This window comes from Oratosquilla oratoria, chromosome 9, assembly GCF_046742065.1.
Source record: "Oratosquilla oratoria isolate Oo_2021 chromosome 9, ASM4674206v1, whole genome shotgun sequence".
In the NCBI taxonomy this organism is placed as follows: domain Eukaryota; kingdom Metazoa; phylum Arthropoda; class Malacostraca; order Stomatopoda; family Squillidae; genus Oratosquilla; species Oratosquilla oratoria.
Genome location: NC_134785.1, coordinates 68337361 through 68352917, shown reverse-complemented (window position 1 = coordinate 68352917; position 15557 = coordinate 68337361). Strand labels below are relative to the sequence as shown.

Sequence of the window (15557 nt, the reverse complement as noted above, 5' to 3'; positions counted from 1 at the left end):
CTGTGTGATGATTTCATGAAGGACACTTGGTCCTGGATACAAAGCCATGTTTGTAATGGGTAATGAGTAGTGTACCATGGCATTATTCTTATGTGTCTTGAGTTATTTATTCCAAGTGTCTAATTTAGGGAACTTGATAAGGTATTGGACTTTATAATCTACTTGGAAGTATTTGGTTTGTGATCTGTTTGTGTTTTTGAATGTGAGTGTGGGGTGGGGAACTAGGTGTTTCATGTAGATTTTCTTAATTTATGGTGCAGGGTAAAGATTTAACATAATTTGTATGAGGATCCAGAATGGGGAGAGTGGGTAGTTTGAGGTGAAAGTGGGACTGTGCCAGGGTTGTGTATTGTTGTCATTGTTGTTCAGTGTGTACATGGATAGGGTGGCAAGAGAAGTAAATGCAAGAATGCTAGGCAGGGATTTGGAGGTGGAGAGACAGTGGAAGGAAGTGGGGATGAGCCAGATGTTGTTTGTGGATGACACTGCAGTTTGGCTGAGTCAGAAGATAGATGGAAGCAGTTGATGGCAAATTGTATGTGGAAAGAGAAAATTGAAAGTATATGTGGGCAAAAGGTGATGAGATGTACAAGGATTGATGGTGGAAGACTAGGTTGTGGAAAGTTGTAAATATTTGGGATCATGTGACAGTGGATGGAGGAATAGAGTTGAAGGTAAAATATGGAGTAAAGGATGTAAGTAAATGTCTGAGGGGAGTGAAAATGGTCATGAAAAATAGTGATTTGGGGAAACAAATCCACATTAATACAGCACAGACAAAAATCCCTCATCTCTTCCCTCAGAGATCAGTGGGAGGGTGTGAAGACTTTTGGGTTACTGTGTAGCTGTGGGTTACCAGTCTGTTAAACATGAGGGCAGTGGACAAGGTGCAGGGATGACCCGTCATTCATGAGGTGCTAAGATAAGAGGGAGGGTGGAGGGGTGTGGAGTGTATTCAGGGATGGAATGGGTGGGAATGATTTTATGCCTTTTTCTTTTTGGCTACCCCCCTTGTAAGGGGGAAAAAGCCTCGGTATATGTATATGTATGTAACAATTATTATTATTAGTAACCTTGGCAGGTTACAGGATAAGCTGTGACATAAACACTAGTATGCACTTAGTCTCCAACATTGTACTTACATTTTTATTGTTTACCTAGCATCATTTTTAGTTTTGAAAGGAAGTAAATTTTCCTCTAATAATGATACTAATTGTAACTCTTATGTTCCACTTCTGGGAACCCACAACTCCACAGTGGCTGGCAACAATTTTTAGGCCATCCCATGCATATATCCTTACAGACTACAAAGTATTGGCAATACACATATATATCAATGCATATGTATATATATATATATATATATATATATATATATATACATGGCTTATTAGTGTAGTGGTTAGAGTTGAGGGATCGCAGCAATGGAGACTTGAGATTAAAAGCTTGACTAACACCGCTAACCATTACTTGATGAAGGGGGATTTTGTGTGTGTGTGTGTGTGTGTGTGTATTTACCTATTTGTATTTAATGGGAAGAGAGCTGTGCTTGTAGTGACATGCTTTTGTATCTTTAAGCATCCAGTTTGATCTTAAATTCTTGTCTAGTTTTTGCATTCACTGTTTCCTCATTCAGTTTGTTCCAGATATCTATCACTCTGTGTGTGTGTTTGTGGGTATTTACCTAGTTTTACCTAGTTGTATTTTGCAGGAGGAGAGCTATGCTCGTAGTGACCCACAGTTGTACCTTTCTGCATCCAGTTCTTTCTTAAAATTATGTATGGTTTTAACACTCACTGTTTCCTCTTTCAATTTGTTCCATGTATCTATTACTCTGTGTTTTTTTTTTTATGATTTCCTCATCCAAATAGACAAATGCCACTTTTATTGTCCTCAATAAATTGTAGGTTTCTCTGACTATTTTATTAATATGTTTGTCCGGTGTCATGTCTTTGCTGATCACTCTTTTTCCGAGTTTACTTTTTTGACCTCTTCATCACCCATTTTATAATCTCTCGATATTCTGTGTTTACTTTTTCCAAATTCCATTATACTACATTTCTTGATATTGAATTTCACTTTCCACTTTTGAGTCAATTTCCAGATCCTGTCCAAGTCTTGTTGTAATGAGTTGCAATCCTCCTCCGTTCTTACTTTCTTTAGTATTTTTGCGTCATCTGCAAAGAAATTTATATAACACTCTAATCCTTCATCCATGTCATTTATGTATATGGCAAAAATGATCGGGGCCAGTACTGATCCCTGTGGGACACCACTTATCATTTCTTCCCAATTTGAGAATTTATCTCTAATTACTACTCTCATTTTGCTCCCCAGTCAGGAAGTCTTTCATCCATTCCAATAATTTTCCTCTGGTGCCACCTATTGACTCTATTTTCCTTATTAGTTTCTTGTGTAGTACCTTATCAAATGCCTTTTGTAGGTCCAGAAAGGCACAGTCTGCCCAACCATCTCTCTTTTGTATTACTGTATATCTATTAATCTCGAGTAGAAGCAGATCAAGTTTGTTGTACATGATCTTCCTTGTCTGAATCCAGATTGATTTGGATTCAGTATAGTTTTTTCTTCCAAATGTTTAACCCATCTATTTTTGACAACCTTTTCACAAATTTTTGCTACTGTGCTTGTTGGGGAGACCGGTCTGTAATTTGATGGATCTTCCTTGTTTCCTCCCTTATAAATTGGTACAATATTTGCATTCTTCCAGTCCTGTGGCACCTTTCCTTCTTGAAGTGAGAATTAAATTATATTGTATATTTTGTCTGTTAATTCCTCCATGCATTCTTTCAGTATCCAATTTGCAATTCCATCTGGACCATGTGATTTTCTGACATGGGTTTTGATTTGGTCGCTGATTTCCTTCTGTGTTACAATTATTTCTTTCATTGAGGGGGATATCTCTCTCTCTATTTCCTCACAGTTAGGTGAGTTTTCTATTGTGAATACTGATTTGAAGTGGTACATAATTTCAGCCATTTCCAGTTCTTCTGTATATTCGTATTTACCCTGGCACATCTTTTCTATTTCTTGTTTATTCTTCAGTTTGCCATTTACGTACATGTAAAATAGTTTGGGTTCTTCCTTGCATTTTCTATTATTTTTTTTCATAGTTTCTCTTTTCATCTCTGCGTATTTTTACATAATCATTTCTTAGCCCTTTGCTTGTTTTCTTGTCTTTTTTTCCATTTCTTCCAAGCTTTGTCTTTTATCCTTAGCCTCACTACATTTTTTGTTGTACCAGCTTTTTATGTACCAGTATGTTCTTTCCTTTTTTTGTTGTGGTACGTATTTATTCACTCCCTCATTATAAATTTCTTCTAGTATATTCCATTTCTCTTCCATCCCTGTTTCTTCATTTAGGAATTTTTCCCATCTGCAAAGAAGTTCATATATCATTCTACACCTTCATCCATGTTGTTTATATAAACAGCAAACATTATTGGTGTGAATATTTACCTACTGTAGTTCTATTTTGCAGGAGAAGAGCTATGCTCGTAGTGACCTGCAGTTGTATCTTTCCGCATCCAGTTCTTTCTTAAAATCATGTATTGTTTTAGCACTCACTGTTTTCTCTTTCAATTTGTTCCATGTATCCATTACTCTGCATGGAAAGCTGTTCTTTTTCAAATCTCTTCTGTAACTGTCCGTAAGTTTCTTCTCATGTCCTCTTGTATTTCTTCTGTCCCAGTTAAGTAGGTCATCCCTATCAAGGATTTCCATCTCGTTCATAATTCTGTAGATGGTTATCAAATCACCCCTTTCTCTTCTTTGTTCCAGAGTTGATAAGTTTAGTTTGTCTAATCTTTGTTCATATGTCAGTTTGCTAAGTGTTGGTGCCATCTTTGTCATTGCTTTTTGAATTCTTTCTAGTTATTTTTTTTATTTTTTATTTTTTTTTTGTACAGACGCTCCTCTACTTACGTTAATTCGTTTGATGTTTTTTTCGATTTTACGTTTGAACTGACTATAAAAAAAAAAAAAGTTGAGTGAATTTTTTAGTTTAGTGTGTTCTCCATAGTACGAGACGTTCAAACGATACTTACTCATGACACTGCGTCCATTGTTTACATGGCACAAATGACAGACTGAACATGCCTTGCCTCCTCCTCCTCCCCCTCCTCCTTCTCCTCCACCATCTCACTTTATGTTGCTTGAATTTAATTTATTTGAAATTAATGTTATTATTTTACAATGTTATGTTTATATTTAATGATTTAGGGGTGTTTTATAAGATACAGTAATAGAATTTATGGATGTATAGTACAGTATGAATGGTCATACATTACTGGAATGTACAGTAACAACTTACGTTCATTTTCACGTTATGTTCGGCCGTTCGGAATGTAACTAAAACGTAAGTTGAGGAGCGTCTGTACTAGGTGTCCATAGTGACACTGCATATTCTAATTTTGATCTTACCAGTGTAACTAGTATTTTTTTTACCATTTCCTTGTCCATGTAATCAAAGGCCACTTTCATTGATCTTATTAATTGTAAGTTTCTCCAACTATTTTGTTTACATGTTTGTCTGGTGTCATGTCGTTTTGAGATAATTACTTCTAGGTCTCTTTCTGAGTTTACTTTTGCAACTTCCTTTGTACCAATTTTGTATTGACCCGATATTCTATTTTTACTTTTTCCAAAGTCCATTATACTACATTTCTTAATATTGAAATTCACTTCGTTCTTTATACTCCATTTCCAGACTTTGTCCAGGTCTTCTTGAAAAGATTTGCAATCTTCTTCTTTACTAACTCTTCAATAGTTTTGCATCATCTGCAAAGAAGTTCATATAACATTCTACACCTTCATCCATGTTGTTAATATAAACAGCAAACATTATCGGAGCCAATACGGAGCCTTGGGGGACTCCACCTGTTATATTTACCCAATTTGAGTTCTCTAAGTACCACTCTTATTTTTCTTCCGTTCAAGAAGTCTTTTATCCATTCCAATAATTTTCCCTCTATTCCACTTATTGTTTCAATTTTTCTTAGTAGTTTTTTGTGTGGTACTTTGTCAAAAGCCTTTTTTTAAGTCCAAGAAGGCACAGTCTGCCCAACCATCTCTTTCTTGTATTATTTCTACCAGTCTTTAGTAAAAGCATATTAAGTTTGTAGTACATGTGTGTGTGTGTGTATTTACCTAGTTGTATTGTATCTTACAGGAAGGGGAGCTACACTCGTGGTGTCCCACCTTTGTATATTGCAGTGTCTAGTTTGCTCTTAAATTCATGTATGGTTTTGTGTGTGTGTGTGTGTGTGTGTGTTAGGTCACAGCACTTTCCATAGAGCAGTCCATGTATGAGCTCTGAGCTCGTATTCAGGAGGATAATATCTATTGACTATGAGACTAGCACAGATCCAAGACTATGCTGAATCACCCAGACATGAATACATCCTGAATTGGAATCGTATGACAGTTTGTACATTGCTACATTGCATGCTGGCATCATTCTCCATGGGAAATATAAATAGACAAATGCACCCACCCTCTTTATTCAGTAACTTTTGTATGCCTCCTCACTTCATTGCAGCCATTCCTCATATGCACACCTCTTTTTTAGCCACTGCACTTATCTATTCATTCTGCCCATCACATCATTTCCCTCTTCTCCCAGCCATTCACTTCATTCCACATACCAGTTTTGTGCACTTCAGTTCTTTGTAGTGTACTCACACACATCTAGTCACACACTGAAAACCCAACTGCAATATTAAGTGCTCTTTTGAGCACACATTTTAATTCTTGCATTTTTTTCCTCCTTTATCTGAATAAATTTAAATCTCTTCTTGCCTATTTGAGTTATGAGATAGTTATTGCAACATTTATTATCTGGGCTAATTTGTATGTCCTCTTAGAAGCACAAATATGGGCCCACAAGTACACAATTAACTATTCATTCCTCTGAGGGACACATTGGACCTACATGTGGCCATCCACATATAGGTCAGTCTAGGTCATTGTTATGATCTGTCTGGTCAGTCAGCTGTTTCACCTACCTTGGTCAGCTTCTGACTGCCTGTCCCAGAATAAAGTCAAGTTCAACCTCTTGTCATGTCTCTTTCACTCCACCACTCCAATCATGTAACACAGCTCCAACATGTTCATGCACAGTACCCTCTCTAGTATATCTTCAAAGAACACCTGTTCTATTTCTACTCCTACTTCCCCCCTCAAACTGGATTCCAAACATTTCATGAATTTATCTAGCATTTGTCCTTTTTCTCTGTTTCACTTTTTTTCCCTCCTATGTGTTATCTCCTTTCTTTTGTTTCTCCACCTTACATCTACTCTCATTATTCAGTGTACTGGGTGATCAGGAGTTGTGCTGAGATCTCCCACTTACTATACTGTGACTCTTGCATTGGTACATAATCATTGGTCATTTACTACCTTGGTGTTGGTAAAGTAGTTATTTTGTGAAATATTACTTTTTTGTATGTATTTGAATATGAACATAGAATTTTTTAAGAATGGAGCAGCAAGTAACTGTTGCAATTTCTTTTACAGATGCAGGAAGCAGATGCAGGGAGACAGGTTCACATACACGGCATACACAGAAGCGGCACGTAGACTTGGAGTACACTCTTTATAAGGTGAGAGGGCAAATTCCTTTCTTCAAACAATGGTTAGGGATGGAATGGGAAATGTAAGGGAAAGGGGGATAGCTAGAGATATTTTGGGTTTAGATGGGCCTGAACATGGGGCTTGGGGCAAATTGTGGACATGGGTTAAACATTTAGATTTAGATTGATATAAACAGGTTTGAGTTGGGTTTGAGTTTGAGTTGGGTTAAACATTTGCATTTAGATTGATATAAACAGGTTTGAGTTGAATTGACCTTAGGTTCAGGTCAGCTATAGATGGATTGGGTACAAGATATTTTCTGCAGCATAATGGACAAAATTAGTGTTTGTTTCAGCTTGAGTGGGGCTGATCTCTTTCTTTAATTGAAAATTAAATTAAGCATGAGTGAGGTTGTATATATATATTTTTTCTTCATATGTGGGTTTAAAAGATCATGTTGGTGATAATAGGGATTATTTTGATAAGCTGGTACTTGTGAGGAAAATAAAGTTGCAATGTGGTTATATATATACCGTACAAGATTTGTGCCTCATCTCTAGTGTTTGGATTAGAGGTAATGTGATCCAGCAGGCTCTTATTTCTAAAGGTTGTGTTGTCCTTGCAATTAATTTCTGTTAATTTGTAGTAGCCTCAGTTAAGGAAAGAAAGTTTGGCTAGGGAGTAGCTGCCATTTTAAAAAGGTATTGTTTCATGTAGTGGGAGATAGGATTTTGGAAAGTTTAAGAAGTAGGATGCTTTAGTGCACAGTACCCTTTTCTGTATTATATAGCAGAATTGGATATCTGGTCATTGTTGTCTGTGCATTGTCATTGCCACAGGTCACTAAATGGCATGGTTAATAAAGCACTTGTCTTAAGTTTCTGTGAATATAAACCTGCAGCCCCATGGCAGCAAGGAATAGTCCTTAAACTCTCCCATAGTTTGCTTTTTAAGAAATAATGGATTGCTGTATGTGTTGTGATTTGCCTATTTGAGTTATACTGGAACAAGACAGATTCCTGTCATCCCATCTATATTTGGTATTAGTTTAAAACAGCTGTTCAGTATAAGTTCCTAGATGCTGAAATTGTTTGGACTTGTGAAAAGAAACAAATTAAGAAAAACTAGCAAGAATGTGGAAAGCAGAAGTGGATGGAGTGAGGTTGAATGAGGGTGATGGATGGGGTGAAGAGGGGTTTGGATACGTTTGGAATGTCAAGGAGGCAAGAGAGAGTACAACAGATAAAAGTAAATGGAGACAGAATGTGAGTGGATGAAAAGGACATGCAGCTTGAAGGGATGCTCATCTCACCTACTTCATAATGTATTTCGAGTGGATCATGATGGGTTCACCAGGTAGTGAAGCAGTGTAGGTAAACCATCTCTGGCTGTTGGATCATGCTGTGGAGGAGCTGTTCCTTGCTACATTGCTCTTGACCAGAACAGTGTAGCAAGGGATATATATGACTTCATTCACAAGATGCTAAAATGGGAGGGATGTTTAATGTGTTTTGCATGTGAAGTGAACTTGAGAAGACTGAGAATGAAGTATATGGATAGGGTGAAAGGGACATTGGGATGTAATTTATTTCTGATCTTGCTGAAATCAGTCAATCTCTATTAGTGTAAACTACTTTTCTTAATTCATTACATCTTCCTTCACCTCTGGGTCCTTTTTAGTTACCCTTTCCTCCTCTGATCTATCACTCTTCACTAAAATTGTCCCCTTATCTTTTGTCTTCCTCTCATTTTTTCCCATGTTATCTGCCATTTCTTGTTTCACACTTTGTCTAATGAATCTTACCCAGAAATTCTTAATTTGTCTGCTTGCTAGTTTCCATGCCATATTATCTCATTCACTGCACTTTATGACTTGTACATATTTACTTAACCTAAAAGCTACTGTTTTTTTTTTTTCTTGTATGCAGTCATCATGACCCATTAGTACTTGTACAGTTTCACATACCCTGTCTTTCTTTTGTTTTGTTTCTCTTTCTGATAATTCTTTTCTGTCCATTTTCTCCAAACTTGTTTCCAGTTTAGATATCACTAGCATGATGCCTCTCTCTCTTTGCTCCTCCAAAATGGGAAGTCCCAATTTCTCATATATCTTGTCATTTAGACCAGAGATCATCTTGGTTGCTACAGTCTTTATTCCCTATTTTTCTTGTATTTTTTTTTAAGTATGATTCCTTCATTACTGCTCAATATTCCAGTTTATGTCTTTTCAAGGTTTCAGTGATTTTCTTCATCATGTCTTCATCCATGTAATGACATGTCACTCTTATATTTTTGAACAGATTATAGATCTCTCAGTTATTTTCCTTATGTGTAGTCCAGGTGCTTTTGTTATTATTTAATTTTCTATTTTGCATTCCATTGTCAGCCTTTCCTTGCTTTGGCCCATTTCCAGTACTTTGCCTTTCTTTGTGTTAAAATTAATTTTCTACTGACTCCTCTCATATACTTTATCCAGGTCATTTTGTAACATTATGCAAGCAAGTTTGCATGCTATTTATTCCTCTTATGTCACTGATTTATACAAGGAACATGCATTCATACATATATATACACATATATTAAAGGCTTTTTCCTCCCTTATAAGGGAGGTAATTAAAAAACAAAGGCATAAAAATCACTCCCACCCATTCCATCCCCAACATACTCCACTCCCATCCACCCCCTCCCTCCCTCTTTCTTGGGACCTCCTGGATGACGGGTCATCCCTGCATCTTGCCCACTGCTCTGAGTCAGAAGCAGTGTCACAAGACACAGCACATCCACAGCAAGGCTGCTTCATTAAACCATTGACCCCCTGTCCCCTCATGCAGAAAAGGAAGAGGAACCTATAAGTCAAAATTGAGCCCTGTAGTACACTGCTGGTTACTTTTTACCATTCAGATTTTTCATCTCTATTGTTTTTGTATGCCTACATTTTAAGAAATCTGTTATCCATTGCAATATGATTCTTCTGAGGCCTATGTTTTCAAATTTCCATATCAGTCTCATATGTGGCACTTTGTCAAAGGCAGTCCAGATGCATACACTCCACCCATCCCTCTGTCTCATGCAGTACATCAGTAACTCTAGAGTAAAAGTTTAACAGGTTGATTATACAGGACTTTCCTTCTCTGAATCCAAATTGACTGTTATTGTTCTTCGCTTTTTTAAGATGTTTTGTCTATCAGTCTTTTAGAATTTTTTCATGTTTTTTCACTATTGTACTAGTCAAGGACAAGTGCGTGAGTGTATTTAGCCTAGTTGTATCTTATAGGAAGGGGAGCTATGCTCATGGTGTCCAGTCTTTGTATTTCGCAGTGTAGTTTGCTCTTAAATTTGTGTATAATTTTTGTACACACTTGTTTTATCCAGTTTGTTCCAGATATCCACCACTCTATGTGGAAAACTTTTTCTTTTCTTCAGGTCACTGCTATAACTATCCTTTTTGAGTTTCTTTTCATGTTCCCTTGTATTTCTCTTATCCCAATTTAGTAAGTCCTCTCTATCAAGGACTTCCATGCCTTTCAGGATTTTGTAAATGATCAGCAGGTCACCTCTTTCTCTTCATTGTTTCAAAGTCAGTAATTTTAATTTAGCCAGTGTTGGGGCCATTTTTGCGGCTGCTCTCTGGATTCATTAAATTTTCTTTATATATTTTTTGGTACTGGGTGAGCTTAGTGTTGCAGCATACTCTAGTCTAGGCCTTATTAGTGTGACTAGTATTTTTTTTTTTAACCATTTCCTTGTCTAAATAGGTAAAAACCACCTTTATTGATCTTGGCAAGTTATAAGATTCTGACAATTTTGTTTATCTGTTTATCAGGGGACATGTCATTTGAGATAATTACTCTCCGGTCAATTTTAGATATCACTTTCTTTACTTTCTTTTTTCCAATTTTATATTGTCCTGATATTCTTTTTTACTTTTTCTGAAATCCATTATGCTACATTTCTTAATGCAGAAGTCTGCTTCCCATTTTTGGCCCATTTCCAAACCTTGTTTAGGTCTCTCTGTACTGTATAGACATGGTAAAGGAAACATGGACTGGAGGTGAAGCTTTTATTCCTGACGTTTCATCTATTGACTTTGAGAAAGTCAATAGACGAAACGTCAGGAATAAAAGCTTCACCTCCAGTCCATGTTTCCTTTACCATGTCTATACAACTTGTTCACATGGATTTTCATCTCTCTGTACTGATTCACAATCTGTTTCAGTATTCACTTTCCTCAGCAATTTAGCATCATCTGCAAAGAAGATCATGTAACATTCCACATCTTCATCCATGTCATTCACATAAATAGTGACCATTATACTGATCCCTGTGGAACCCTACTAATCACCTCCTCCCAAGCTGATCTCTTTTCTCTGAGCACTACTATAATTTTTCTGCCATGCAAGAAATCCTCCATCCAGTTTAGTAATTTACCTTGTATCCCTCCTATGTTTTCCAGTTTCTTAAATAAATATTTTTTTGTGTGGTACTTTGTCAAAGGCTTTTTGTAAGTCTAGGAAAGCACAATCAGCCCATTCATCCCTTGTTTTATATCTATTAGTCTTGACTAGAAACAGATTAAGTTTGTGGCACATGGTCTTCCCTGTCTGAATCCAAATTGTCTTAGATTTATTATATTGTTGCCTTCCAGGTATTTTATCCATCTATTCTTGATAATTTTTTCACAAATTTTGGCTACAATGCTTGTAAGGGAGACCGGTCTGTAATTTGATGGTTCTTTTTTGTTTCCTCCTTTATATATTGGTGCAATATTGGCATTTTTCCAATCCTTTGGTATTTTTCCTACTTTGAATGAGCAACTATTAATATTATGTCATATATTTTGTCCATTAATTCTTCTTTACATTCTTTTAGTATCCAATTTGCAGTTCTGTCTGGGAATTGTGATTTCCCAACATCAAGGTTCATTAATTGATCCATTATTTCTTTTTGTGTTATTGTTGTTTCATTCATGGGTGGGGATCACACTTCAATTCCTTCATTGCAATGCTGTATTTACCTAGTTGTATTCTACAGGAGGAAGAGCTATGCTTGTTGTGTCCTGTCTTTGTATCTTGCAACATCTAGTTTGTTCTTAAATTCATGTATAGTGTTTGCATGCTCTGTTGTTTCATCTAATTTGTTCCAGACATCCACCACTCTGTGGATTTATTTATTTTTATTTATTTATTTTAATGCATGAGGTGGAGGGGGTAGGGGATGGGAGGTGAGGGAGTATGTGTGAGAAATAAATTGACGCAGGCCAAAGGGATTTCTCCCCGTCTTCTACTTCTCTGCATAAGGGGACAGAGAAGAGGGTTGTAAATGGCCAACAGATTGCCTTTTTCTCTTCTTTGTTCCAGGATTGGTAGTTCCACTTTAGACAATCTTTGCTTGTATGTCAGTTTTGAAATTGTTGGGGCCATCTTTGTTGTTGCTCTTTGGATTCTTTCTATTTTCCTTGTATTCTTTTTTGTACTGGGTGTCCATAATGTCACTGCTTACTCCAATCTTGGTCTTATCAGTGTGACTATATTTTCTTTACCATTGTCTCATCCAAGTAATTAAAAGCCACTGTTATTTATCTTAATAAATTGTAGGTTTCTCCAACTATTTTATTTATCTGCTTGTTTGGTGACATGTCTTTGGTGACGATTACTCGTAGGTCCTTTTTTGGAATCAACTTTCTTTACTTCCTTTGCACTGATTTTATATTGTCCTGATATTCTTTTTTTTACTTTTTCCAAATTCCATTATACTATATTTCTTCATGTTGAAGTCCACTTCCAGCTTCTGACTCCATTCCCAGACCTTGTCCAGATCTCTCTCTAGCAATTCACAATCTTTTTCCGTACTTTCTTTAGTCGCTTTGCGTCATCTGTGAAGAAGTTCATAACTTGCTACACCTTCATCCATGTCGTTTACATATACAGCAAACATTAGAATCAGTACTGAATCCTGTGGGACTCCACTCATCATTTCTTCCCAAGTAAAGATTTTATCTCTGAGCACCGCTCTCATTTTTCTCCCTTGCAAGAAGTCTTCCATCCATTTCAATAGTTTTCCATGTACCTCCTGTCGTTTCAAGTTTTCTTAATAATTTTCTGTGTGGTACTTTATCAAATGCCTTTTGTAAGTCCAGGAAAGCACAGTCTGCCCATCCTTCCCTTTTTTGCATTATATCTATTAACCTTGAATAGAAACAGATCAAATTTATGGCACATGATCTTCCCTGTCTAAATCTTAATTGTCTTGGATTTAGTATATTGTTCTCCTCCAGACATTTAGTCTATCTATTTTTGATGACTTTCTCAGAAATTTTGGCTATTGTACTTGTAAGAGAGACCAGTCTATAGTTTGTTGTGCCTTCCTTGTTTCCCCCTTTGTATACTGGCATGATATTGGCATTTTTCCAGTCTTGTGGTACCTTTCCTTATTGAGTGAGCACTCTATTATCTTGTATATTTTGTCCATTAGTTCATCTATACATTTATTTAGTATCCAGTTTGCAGTTCTGTCCTGGCTCTGTGATTTTCTGACATCAAGATTCATTATTTGGTCCCTTATTTCTTTCTGTGTCACAATTATTTCTCTCATTTGGGAGGATCTTTCTCCCTTGCCTTTATCCCAAATGTGTATTTTTTCTTTAGTGAATACAAATTTGAAATGTGTTCATAATTTCAGCCATTTCTATATCCTCTGTGTATGCTATGTTCCCTTGACATAGTTTTACTCTTTCCTGTTTATTTTTTAGTTCACTATTCACATATTTGTATATGTGTGTATTTCATTTACCTAGTTGTATCTAATGGGAAAGGGGAGCTAAGCTCATTGTGTCCCATCTTTGTATATCTCCATATCCAGTTTGCTCTTAAATTCTTGTATTGTTTTTGCACACACTTTTTTTTTTTCATCCATTGTGTTCCATATATTCACCACTCTGTGGGGAAAGCTGTTCTTTTTCAGGTCCCTTATATAATTGGCCTTTTTATGCTTTTTTCCATGTCCTCTTGTGTTTCTTTTATCCCAGTTTAGTAAGCCTTCTCTGTCAAGGACTTCCATGCCCTTCATAATTCTATAGATCAGTGTTTCTCAACCAGGGTTCCGCAGAACCCTAATGTTCTGCAAAAGGTTATAGTAATGTAATATAGGCATCATCCTATCTAACCTATTATTACAATGAAAATAGAATGAGAATGATTTTTTTTTTTTTTTTTTTTTTTTTTTGCACAGGGGTTCCTTGAGACATACAATTTTTTTTAAAGGTTATGCAAGGGTAAAAGGTTGAGAGAAATGCTGCTATAGATGGTCAACAAGTCACCTCTTTCCTCTCTTCCGGAGTTGGCAACTCCAATTTTAACAGTCTTTCTTCCAGTGGGAATTTTGATAGTTCTAGGGCCATCCTCATAGCTGCTCTCTGGATTTTCTCAATCTTCTTTATATTATTTTTTGTATAGGGTGACCACAGTGTCGCTGTGTACTTCAATTTAGGCCTTATCATTGTGACTAGTATTTTCTTTACCATTTCTACATCCAAGTAGATAAAAGCCACTTTTATTGCTTTTAGTAAGTTGTAGGTTTCAATGAAAATCTTGTTAATATGTTTGTCAGGGGACATATCTTTTTTGATAATCACTCCCAGGTTTTTTTCAGATCCCGCTTTCTTAACTTCTTTTTCACCAATTTTATATCTTCCAGATTTTTTTTTTTTTTTTTTTTTTTTTTTTTTTTTTTTAACTTGTCCAAACTCCATTATGCTACATTTTTAGTGTTTAATTCCACTTCCCATCACTGACTCCATTCCCAAACCCTTAGATCTCTCCGTAATGATTCGCAGTCTGTTTCAATACTCACTTTCTTTAACAGTTTTGCATCATCTGCAAAGAAGCTCATATAACATTCCACTTCCTTGTCCATGTCATTCACGTAAATGATCCTTGTGGGACTCCACTAATTACCTCTTCCTAAGTAGAAATCATCTCTCTGAGCACTACCTTAATTTTTCTTCCATGCAAAAAGTCCTCCATCCACTTCAGTAGTTTACCTTGTATCCCTCCTATAGTTTCCATCTTTCTTAAAAGTCTATTGTAAGGGACTTTATCAAGAGCTTTTTGTAGATCTAGGAAAGCACAATTGGCCCATCCATCCCTTTCCTGTGTTATGTCTATTAAGACTTGAGTAAAAGCAGATCAAATTTGCGGTGCACGATCTCCCCTGTCTGAATGCAAATTGTTTCAGATTTAGTATAATGTTCTTCAGATGTTTTATCCATCTACTTTTTAAAACTTTTTTGCAGATTTTTGCTACTGTGTTTGTAAGGGAAACCAGTCTGTATTTTGTTGGGTCGTCTTTATTTCCTCCTTTATAGATTGGTACAATATTAACATTTTTCCAGTCTTGTGGCATTTTTCCTTCTTTGAGCGAGCAACGTATGTTGTATATTTTGTCTACTAGTTCTTCTTTACATTCTTTTGATATCCAATTTGCTATTCCATCTGGGCTTTGTGATTTTCTGACATTGAGATTTATTATTTGATCCATTATTTCTTTCTGTGTTATTTCCTTTATAGGGGAAGGGGGGATTTCCCTTCAACCTGTTGTTGTATTTTTTCTCTAGTGAAAACTGACTTAAAATGTTTGCACATAACTTCTGCCATTTCTGTATCTTCTGTGTATTCAGTGTTCCCTTGGCATAGTTTCACTATTTCCTGCTTGTGTTTTAGTTTCCCATTTACATATCTATAGAATAGTTTTGGCTGATCTTTACATATATCTATTATGTCTTTCTCATATTTACACTTTTCTTCCCTACATATTTTTACGTATTTGTTCCTTTGGTCAACATATAATTGCCACTTTAGGTTTCTTGTCCATCTCTTCCAAGCTTTGTCTCTTCTATCTTTTGCATCTCTGCATCTTCTATTAAACCAACACTTTATGTACACCATTTCTTGTTTTTGGAGGGGTACATA

General features: G+C 36.2%; 1 protein-coding gene across 5 annotated transcripts in view; it reads left to right on the top strand.

The window, feature by feature from the left end:
• The window catches only part of LOC143028531 (uncharacterized), a 389399-nt gene that overhangs the window by 342893 nt on the left and 30949 nt on the right, over nucleotides 1-15557 (top strand). For all 5 annotated transcript variants that reach the window (XM_076190787.1, XM_076190786.1, XM_076190783.1 and 2 more), the window contains one exon: nucleotides 6535-6620. The gene's annotated coding sequence lies outside the window, so the exon portion shown is untranslated. The remainder of the gene's footprint in view (nucleotides 1-6534; nucleotides 6621-15557) is intronic.